Here is an 11,080-nt window from a genome sequence, read left to right as displayed (position 1 = left end):
ATCAAGACACAACTTCCAATTCGAGTGTATACGATCGTACAATAGTAAAGTAACTCAACCAAGGGTTGGGGTCGAGTCCCAAAGGAGTGGTTTTGAGAATTAATAGAAAAATAAAATTTAGTTCTAATTAGTCATAACTATAGACATTATCAAATATAAACATACTAAATCTAAAGGGGGTGACGCATGCGTCAATTATCAATAGGGGGTTTTGTATTAATTAACAACTACAAATAGCGAAAATATACGAAAACTAGATAGAGAGACGAGATTCTTGGGATGTGATAAGAATACGGGATAAACTAAACTGTCGGGTACATGCTTTTGATAGTAAATTGTTGAGTATTTGTGACTAGGCTAGACTATAGTGGGGATAAATTCTCTCTCGAGCAACTTACCCTGAATCGACTCGATTACTCTCGAACATCGAGTTGCCGCTTTAAGCATAACCTTCGCCTTAGCCTAATCACTCTCTCAAGCTGAATATGTGGGAGAAGGACTAGGATTCACTCTCTGGAGCTAAACCCATGTTGACCCAATACCACCGGCTATCAATTTAGTAGTCTTAGTTTTATGACCTCTCTTTCGAGCAAGCCAAAAAACACTAAGATGAAATCGTATTTGCAACTACAACTCCATTAAGTTCATACACAACTACTAAACGAAATCACATTTAAACAACAAATAAACCATCAACAAGCAAGACCCAACAGATAATCTAACCTATATTCACAAAATCACACCCAAGAATTAGGGTTTTAGCTAAACATGTAAAAGAGATAAAAATTTATACCAATATCAGTTTCCATCAATTGGGTATGAAGGATCAAGTCTAAAAACACGTCAATAGTGAAGAATCTTCGAGACCCAAGTCCAATTTCTTGGAGTTGAAACCCTTTGAATCTTCAAGGTCTTAGAACAAAGTCTAACAAACCCTCTAAAACCTAAACTCCCTAATAAACAGTAAAAAGTTCTAAGAATAATAATGATATGATACTTAGCTAGAAATTTAAAACAATATTTATAGTGTTTGAAAATGTGCTGCGAAGGACTCTTCGGCGAAGTTAGTCGGGATCGGCGATACATTCGGCGATCCGCTGTTTGGTCGATTTCACTGCCTTCCTGCTTTAGCCTTTAGCCTTTTAGAATTTTGAGTCGTTGGGCGATATGGTACTGCTTCGTGGAACTGTTCGATGACACGCCGACTGCTCCATTTCATCACTAACTTGACCTTTTCCTTCAGGGCTCAGTGCACTGGAATAAAAGGCTATCTCCAGGCCGATCGGTGACTCGCCAACTGGGCTCGGCAATCTTCAGGCCTTCATTTCTTTGTTCTTTTCAGCCGCCTTGTTCCTTCTTGACAAGTAGTGTCCAAGTTTTGCCTCAAACTCCAAATACCTAAAACTTAAGGATTTTCATCAGATATTGAGACAAAATATGCATTTGAGGACACTAATTCTACCAAAATATATCCCTAAATGAGTCCAAATTGTGGACTCATCAGTGTTGTGTGTTGGGGTGCATGTGCGGGGGAGGGGGAGAGAGCAATGTGTTGGGATGGGTATTTATATTGGGGTGGTTGGGTAGGGAGCCTCCAAGCACCATCAATGGGGAATGGCTCATTGGTGGGGACTTTAACGAAGTCCTTCATGCAAGAGAGAAGCTAGGAGGAAACAATATTAACCATAACAGAGCCAGTCTCCCCTGGAATTGTTTAAATGAGTGCAAAATGATAGATTTAGGCTTCAAAGGGTGCAAGTATACCTGGACTAACAAAATATATAGGAATAGAAGTAGGCTTATTTTTGAAAGGTTAGATAGGTGTGTTGCAAATGACTTTTGGATAAAACTCTTTCCCAACTCTGTGGTAACTCACCTCCCCAAGACCAAGTCTGACCACTGTCCTATGCTCATTACTCTTGATAATAACAATTCCAAGAAAGGTACTAAACCTTTCAGAATGGAACCCATGTAGTGTGGGCACCCATCCTTCCAATCCCTTGTAAAGAACTGTTTTGACAACCAAGACATTCTAAATGGGGCCATAAATCTCTTCCAAAAAGAGGCCACCATTTGAAACAACTCTACTTTTAGGAACATCTTCAAAACCATGAGGAAGATTTTGGCTAGATTGGATGGGATCCAGAGGTCCTCAAACTACCTCTTCAGTCCATTCCTTCATGATCTTGAGTTCAACCTCCTCAAGGACTATGACAATTTGTTAGCTGCTGAAAAGAAGTTTTGGAAAAGGCAGAATGGTCTTGTGGACCCTTGTACTTGTATCTGTTTGTATTGTGAACCCTTATACTTACCCTTTTGTCATCTGGACCCCTGAACCCATCCAAACCCAACATTTTAAACACTTTTTTTGATGTGGTATGGAGCGTGTTGCACAAACACGTACACGTTGGCCAAAAAGAAAAAAATAATAATCCACGTGACAAATGACTCACCTTAAACTAAGAATAGTCCTAACTCCGGCGAAATTTTTCAAACCTTCGCGACTTTTACACTTCTCCTCTTCTCCTCTTCTCTTCTCCTCTCCGCGACGTTCGTCTGTGATTTTCCTCCAAACATTCGCTCAGTTGAAGCTCAGTTCCACTTCGATTTTCGTTGTAAGTTCTTGCCTTTTGCGTTAGTTCTGATCTTTTTCATTTTCTCGCGCGTATCTGTTTGATTTTAGGGTCGATTGTCATTTGATTTTCTGTAATTTTTTGGGGATTTTACTTTGGTTTGGATGTAATATTAGTGTAATATGCTTTCTTAGTTGATGTATGACTATGAGTGACTTCAATGACATATTTCGTGAATTCGTGTATATTCTAGGGTTTATTCGTAAAATCCCAATTTCGACTAAAAATTAATATTTTATTTCTGGTCAATTGTCTTGGGTATTGATAGTGTTAGTGGAGCATTATTACAACAATTATAGTCATGGTAAGTTAATGGCTTTAACTGTTACAACAATTCATTATTTCCTTAAAAAAATTAGGGATTTTTGTGTTACAGTCATGGTAAGTTTATGGTTTAACTGTAGTTATTATTTTTGACTTTACATGCATCGTAAGGTAATGACTATAACTATAGTGACACTTCAATTTCACTATGGGGGTTGTTTTGTATCTAATCCTACTTTAAGGTATGTCAATAGAATCAATAGTGTTGAAAATATTAATATAGATGTAGATGAGTTGCATATTATGTTGTTTCATAAAATAGCAATGGAATTGAGTGTTGAAAATGTTGAGACATTTGGATGTAGAGTCAACAAGAAGGGTGCTTTTTACATGTTTAATACTAATTCTGATGTTTTAAACTTTCTGAATGGTTTGAAGGGTGCTGATTTTGTTGATGTATATGTTGTACATCCTATTAGTATACCTTTAGTTGTAGAGGATATACTTGTATTGCCTAGCACTAATGCTGATGTGTCCTCATCTCCACAACAAGATAATGTTGATGTGTCCTCCTCCCCACACAAATATAGGGCTGATCTGTCATCCTCCCCACAAATAGATAGGGCCGATGTGTTTTCATCTCAACCATTTGATGAAAATGAAAATAGGGATTTAAACCAAAATCAGCCCTCTTTAGTTGAAGAGCAGTCCCCTTTAGTTGAAGAATAAGCCCCTGCCCCTAGAGTTGAAGAACATTCTGATTCTGATTCACTCTATGATATTGATGAAAATATTGATGATTTGAGTGATTTGGATGAAGAGTTGCTTCAAGCTAGGCAGTCTAATATTCAAGAACAAGTTAAAGAAAAGACTGCTAGAGTAAATCTAGATGAGATACCATCTGGTCCTGTAGGTATAGATGCTGGTTTTGAAGACATTTATAAGGAGAAGAGGGGGAGATTTGAAGGCAATTTGGGTGGTGATGACCCTTATTTTGATAGCTCAGATCCTGGTAGTGACATTAGTGAAGATGAAGGGGATCATGTTGAGAATGATGAAGTGGTAGATCCAGCACCTAGGAAGGAAAGTACAAAGATCTACTTTGATCCAACTGCTAAAAAGGTTTTATTTCAACTGTATATGGTATTTTTGAATCACATAGAGTTCAGGGAGGCACTGCAAACTTACTCTATTCAGAAGGGTGTTAATATTAAGTTGAAACCTAATGAGAAGGAAAGGATAAGGGCAAAGTGTAATAAAAAAGGTTGTCCTTGGCATATTCTTGGAAGTATTGATGGTAACATGGAAATTTCAGTGTTAAAACATATTTTCCTGTCCATAAGTGTTTTAAAAGAACAAGAAACAAACTGTGTACCCCCATTTGGATTAGTAAACATTACAAGGAGAGGATTATGAGTGAGCCTACCATCAAACTACATCAGATTCAGTTTTTGATACAAAAGCAATATGGTTTGTATGTTAGTAAGACAAGTTGTAGAAAGGCAAAACTGAGATTTATGAATGAACATATGGGAGATTTCAGAGAGGAGTTTGCTAGGTTGTATGATTATGCTGAGCAATTAAGACCACAAATCCTGGAACTACTGTATCTATTAGGACATCCAAGAACACAATTCCAGGAAAAGAGGTGTTTATGAGCATCTATATTTGTCTTGGTTCCTTAAAAATTGGATGGAAAGAAGGGTGTAGAAGGATTATTGGTTTAGATGGTGCATTTCTTAAAAGTGTATGTAAAGGTGAATTGTTATCTTGCATTTCCAAAGATGGAAATAATCGGATGTACCCTATAGCATGGGCAGTAGTTGCTAAAGAAACCAAGGACACATGGTCTTGGTTTCTCAAGTGCATCAAACATGATTTGGAGCTTACAGAAGGTGAAGGACTAACAGTGATGTCTGATATGCAAAGGTATTACTATATTATTTGTTAAATTTGTTTCTTCATTTTTGGAGGTAATTAATATTTTAACATTGTTATATGTCAAATGTTCTTTATTTGACAGGGTCTTCACCTTACACTTATTGATGTATTGCCAAATGCTGAAATTAGATGGAGTACTAGGCATATATGGGCAAACTGGAAGAAAGACTGGAGGGGTGAAGAAAGGAGAAGAAAATTCTGGCAGGTTGGCAGGGCATCATTTGAGGTACTTTTACAGTCCAAACTTGATGACTTGAGTGAGTTAGGAGTACGCATTGTAGAAGCTTTGTTAAAGTATAACAAAGAAGCATGGTGTAGGGCATATTTTAAAGAACATAGCAAGTGTGATGTGGTTGAGAACAACATGTGTGAGACTTTCAACAGTTGGATTTTAGGTGCTAGGTTCAAATCAATAATCACTATGCTAGAGGAAATAAGAGTCAAAGTTATGGAAAGAATGAATCATATGAGAGAATTTTCAGAAAAATGGATTACTGATGTAGCACCAATGGCTATGGATATTCTTAGAAAAAATGCTGAAATTGCAGATAATTGTGAGGTAAAGTTTAATGGTGATCTTGGCTTTGAGATTCATGATCCACCATATAAACATGTTGTTGACCTAAGAAAGAAGGTGTGTAGTTGTAGGTCATGGCAATTAAAGAGAATTCCTTGTGGCCATGCACTTATAGCAATTCATTATAAGGATTGGGTTGTTGATACATTTGTTGATCACTGGTATAAGAAGGAAACATACCTGAAAGCATATAATAGGTTTATTCAACCTATGACAAACATGAAGATGTGGCCAAAAAGTGATAGACCAGCCATTGAACCACCTGAAATTACAGTTATGCTAGGAAGACCAAGAAAAAATAGGAGAAAAGATAATGATGAGCCAGTTAAGAAGAAGTTTGGAAAGGCTACAAGGAAGGGAAGAAAAATGAAATGTTCTGTGTATAAGACTTTTGGACATAACAAGAAAGGATGTCCAACTCTGGTAAGTTGTGCTTTAATGTCTCTTTGTTACTGAATTTTACTCTTGTTATACTTTTGACTTTAAAATATGTTTGTAGAAAATGCTGCTGCTGGAACAAGTGCTGCAACTTCAAATGTCGCTGCTAGAACAAGTGTTGCAAGTGCTGCAACTGCTGGAAGCCAGTCAAGTGTAAATGCAGGTCCAAGTGCAGGTTGCACTCCAAGTGCAGGTTGCACTCCAAGTGCAGGTCCAATTAGTGCTCAACAATCAACTTCTAGTGCAGGAGGCCAAAAAAGAAAGACTAGCACAACTTTGAGAGGTGGTGCAACTCTTGCATATAAGAAACCAAGACCAAAAAAGACAAAGAACAGCTGGTTATGGTCTCTTATTTGGATCAGGTCGCAGTGTAACTGCGAGGGTATGTATTTTATCATTTAAACACATTAAATTGATTTAATTGATGTTAGTTCATCTTTAGGTTAAGATTTTTGTTGTTCTCTCAGTTTGGAAATACTGATAGGGTATTACATAGTGCTACACTGTCAAGTTCAACTCCTACCATTATTGATCTTGGTTACAAACCCAATGGACTAAGGTGGAAGGGAAGAGCTGCAATTACTCAAAGGCAGCTACGGGAGGAGAGTTACAGAAGCACTCAAGGCACACATTAGATTTCACTTGGTTTAGCTTAATGACTTGATCCCCAAACTAACTTTTATTTTTGATTAATGACTTTTATCCCCAATTGTTTTTGGTTATGCTATTAGGAAGACTTTGTTTTTGTATATGAATGGCGCTTACATGAATTTGTGTTATGTTGCTATTAGGAAGACTTTGTTTTTCTGTATGAATTTGTGTTTGAATAAAGTTGCTATTTAGATTTCTAAAGCAAATGCAGTCCATTTCATTATCAAATAACACCTAGTACAAATTAATATATCTTAAAAATAACGGCTACAAACCAAATAACAACAATCACAATAACAGTGATATCAATACTAGTGTTTGATCCTTGTCTTCCTTGCCTTCTATGTCTTCTATGTCTTCCTTGCCCTGAACTCGCTGATGGATTCTTAATGTTGTATTGTTCTTGGCATGTTGAATCATTTGCATCAGCCCATCGGAAGAATCCATACCCATTACCGATGAATATTTTTGGCAACCCCAAAACATTCTTCCAGGATTAGTTGGTGTTCTTGATGTCTTAGTTCAGCATATATTCCACAGTAGCAACATCAAACCGTCATTGTGAAGACCAACAAAATCAAACCAACAAAAATACAATAGAACCACAAAAAAAAAAGATGAAACAAAAATACAATAGAATCACACAAAAAAAAAAGATGAGTAGATCGAAGAAAAAAATAAAGGCACCAAAAATAAAAGAGAAAAAAATTTGAAAAGACATAATCGAGAAAAATAGGAGAAAAAAGCTCAAATTTGTCCAACAATGGTGTTTGAGTGAAAATAAAGAAGAAAGATGGCCTTTAAAGGTCAAAATCTGACCGTTACTTTATTTTTAAGGTGTCTCACGCTCTTACCTTGTGTGTATCACACGCTCCATGTAGAGTATTTCCACATAGGATGCCACATCAAAAAAAGTGTTTAAAATGTTGGGTTTGGATGGGTTCAGGGGTCTAGATGACAAAAGGGTAAGTAGAAGGGTTCACAATACAAACAAATACAAGTACAAGGGTCCACCAAACCATTCTGCCTTTGGAAAACCAAATTTAGGATAAATTGGCTTAGTGAAGGTGATGCAAACACTAACTTTTTCCATACCTCAACCATAAGTAGGAGAAGAAGAAACCGCATCACCTCTATTAAGGATGATGCTGGGAACCTTCTTGAGGACTAGGATCAACTCAACACCCACATTGCCAACTTCTTCAGAGACCTCTACACCACTAACCACCAGCACACCAAAAGAAGCATTGTTAATGTGAAGGCTTAAGATCACTTACTCTCTGAGGATATGTCCAAATCCATAGATACTCCCCTTACAAACAATGAAATCCTCAAATACCTCAAGGCTCTTCACCCTCTCAAAGCTCCTGAACCTGATGGTCTACATAACACGTTATGTCAAAAATTCTGAAACATTGTAAGCAACAAAACCACTAGTTTCTGGAAGATGACTTTTGGCCAATCCAAGATGCCTGCCCATAATAACACCACCCTCATCATCTCCAAATGCCCAAACCCTCATACTCTTAAAAACTATAGACCCATTGGCCTTTGCAATACCAGTTACAAACTTGTAACAAAAGTCATTGTCAATCGCATCAAACCCATCCTCCCATCCATCATTGGGCATAGCCAAGCTAGTTTCCTCTCAAATAGAAGAGCCTCTGACAATGCCATCATTTTCCAGGAATACATCACCCACTTTGGCAAGATGAAAGGCCAAATGTCCAACATGATCCTCAAAATTGATCTGGAAAAAACCTTTGATAGATTAGACTGGTCCTACATCAGGAAACCCTCAAATACTTTAACTTCCCTCCTAAGATCTCCACCCCATCATGTCCTGCATCAGTACTAGCTCTATTGCCATCCTTGTCAATGGAAGGAGAGCTGATTTCTTTAAGCCCTCTAGGGGGAGACCCCATGTCCCCCTATCTCTTTATCATGTGTATGAAAAGGCTCTCCAGTGACATTCAAACAGTTGTAGTGTAAAAGCATTGGACCCCATAACTATCACTACAAGAGGACCCAAAATATCTCACTTGTTCTTTGCTGATGACCTCTGCCTTTTTTCTAGAGCTGATAACAGGAACTACATCACCATCTCCAAAATTCTCAATGACTATTGTACCAACTCTGGCCAAAGAGTCAACCTTTCCAAGTCCAAAGCCATCCACTCAAAAAACTCCACCACTCAAACCAGAATCATGTGTTCCACCACTCTTGGCATGGAGAACTTTGAAACCTTTGGTAAGTACTTGGGTTTTCCTATTTTCCATCAGAAACCTAGGAATGCTGACTTTCACCACGTCATTGAAAACATGAGAAAGAAAATGGCTGGATGGAAGACCAAGTTCCTTAATATGACTAGTAGGGTAGTTCATGCAAAGGCCACTCTCAGCAGCATGCCCTCTCACGTGATGTAATACATAAGGATACCAGCCAGGATCACTAACACAATGAACAAAATTCAAAGGGACTTTATCTGGGGGACAACAACTGAGAAAAGGAAAATCCACCTTCTCAACTGGGACACCATTACTAACAACAAGATCATGGGTGGCTTGGGCATCTTTTCTGAAATAAAGAACAAAGCTATCCTATCAAGCCTAGCATGGAGAATCATACAAAATCCTAATAAACTCTGGAGCAAAGTCCTGATGAGAAAGTACCACAGACCCAACACAAACTCCAGATACAGAGTGGAGAAACATTCAAAATGGATGGGTGGATAATGCTGAAGCAAAAAAATGGGTGGTGCATAAGTGAGACAAAGTCAGATTCATGAAGGATAACTGGCTCCCACACCATGACATTCTACGGAGAACAGTCCAAGGCCTAATGACAAATGGAGAAGATGAAATCAAAGTTGTTGAAGTATACCAAAATGGAATGTGGAATTTTTTACAATCTTTCATTTAAGCTACCTGAAAGCACCAAAAGCATTATTAGGAGCTACCATTTTCCAAAAGAAAGCACCAAAGAAAACTGCTTAGTCTGGGGACTCACAAATGATGGACTATTCTCAACAAGTACAACTTACAACCACATCAAGGGCAAACTTGCTAAGAAAACATTGAAGCCCAATGAGAGATTTAAATGGATCTGGAAGGCAAATGCACCAAACAAAATTAGAACCTTCCTTTGACTTTTGTACCATCGCAGACTGCCCACTAATCAATCCCTAAAGGACAAAGGGATAAGCGTCAACCCAATGTGTCACTACTGTGACTACCCAAGTGAGGACTCCAACTACATCTTCTTTGAGTGTCAAAACTCCCTCAACTTATGGGGCTCCATTCAATCACAGTGCAACAATCAAGGGACTACAGTCGCTGACAAAATTAATGAAGATAACTGGATAGATGAGTGGCACACGTTGAGGAATAATGATTTCAATCAATGGATGGACTGGAACACCCTCATCCTCTTTTGCCTCTGGAACATTTGGCTCACAAGAAACAATAATTCCTTTAATGACCAAAAGTTCCCCATCAGTCACTAAGTCATCTCCCATGCCATGGAATATAACTTGATTATCAACAAACATGTCACCACCAAAGCTCACAAAACCACTACTAAGGTTAAATGGGATCCTCCCCAGTTGGGAACCTACAAGCTGAACACTGATGCCTACATGAAACAATGCCCGGGTCCTGGGGTATAAGAGGTCTAGTTAGAAACCACTTGGGACATTGGATTGTTGGATTCAGCGTGCATACTCCCCACACAAACCTCGTTAGAGCAGAGTTATTGGCTATGAGGAAAGGCCTCCAAATAGCCGTAAATCATAGCCTCACCCCCCCTTGAAATTAACTTTGACTCTATGAAAACTATCAATATACTTACAAATAAGAATATTAACCTGGTATATGATAATATTGTTGTTGAGTGCAAGTGCTTGATGCTGAAGCTGGAAATCACCAAAGTGACCCAGGTGTTTAGAGAGCAAAATAGAGCAGCAGATAAATTGGCAAAAGAGGGGACGAAGGTGGCAGTTTTTGATGAAGTGTGCATATCTTTAGTAATTTGAAGTATTAATTCATTGTAACAACATGTTCCCGTCGTTATATAAAAGCCAACGGGGAAAATTTTTGGGCCGGAATTATTTTCGTCGTAACTTGGAATTTTCCAACATAGTCTAGATTTGGATGAAATCAGAGTCATTAAAGTCTAGGGAAATCTGGTAACAATTGGGTGATCTAATTAGGAATTTGATCACATGAGTAGATAACTAAGACGTTAAGAAACCCGTACGACTTTACGGAATTGAATTCGAGCGAGTAGAACTCTCGGAATTGATCTTAGCGTGAACGAGTATTTTCTGAGTGTCATGGGATGAAGGTGTGTTGTGAAATGGGAGTTTGAAATTCTTAAATCGACTCATTGGTCCTGTGCAAGCCGCTAAGGCGAGATTATTTCCGCCAGGGCGGGGCCGCTGTAGCAGGGTGAATACCGTTGTGGCCAGACATTCGCAAGGTGGGGTTGGGTAGGGAAGGGTATTTTTATTGAGGGGTTTGGGTAGGTAGGGGTATTTCTATTTGGGGGTGATTGGGTTGGGAGGGGTATTTCTATT

This window comes from Solanum tuberosum, unplaced genomic scaffold (assembly GCF_000226075.1).
Source record: "Solanum tuberosum cultivar DM 1-3 516 R44 unplaced genomic scaffold, SolTub_3.0 scf00245, whole genome shotgun sequence".
Lineage (NCBI taxonomy): Eukaryota > Viridiplantae > Streptophyta > Magnoliopsida > Solanales > Solanaceae > Solanum > Solanum tuberosum.
Note: the sequence above shows the minus strand (reverse complement) of the source record.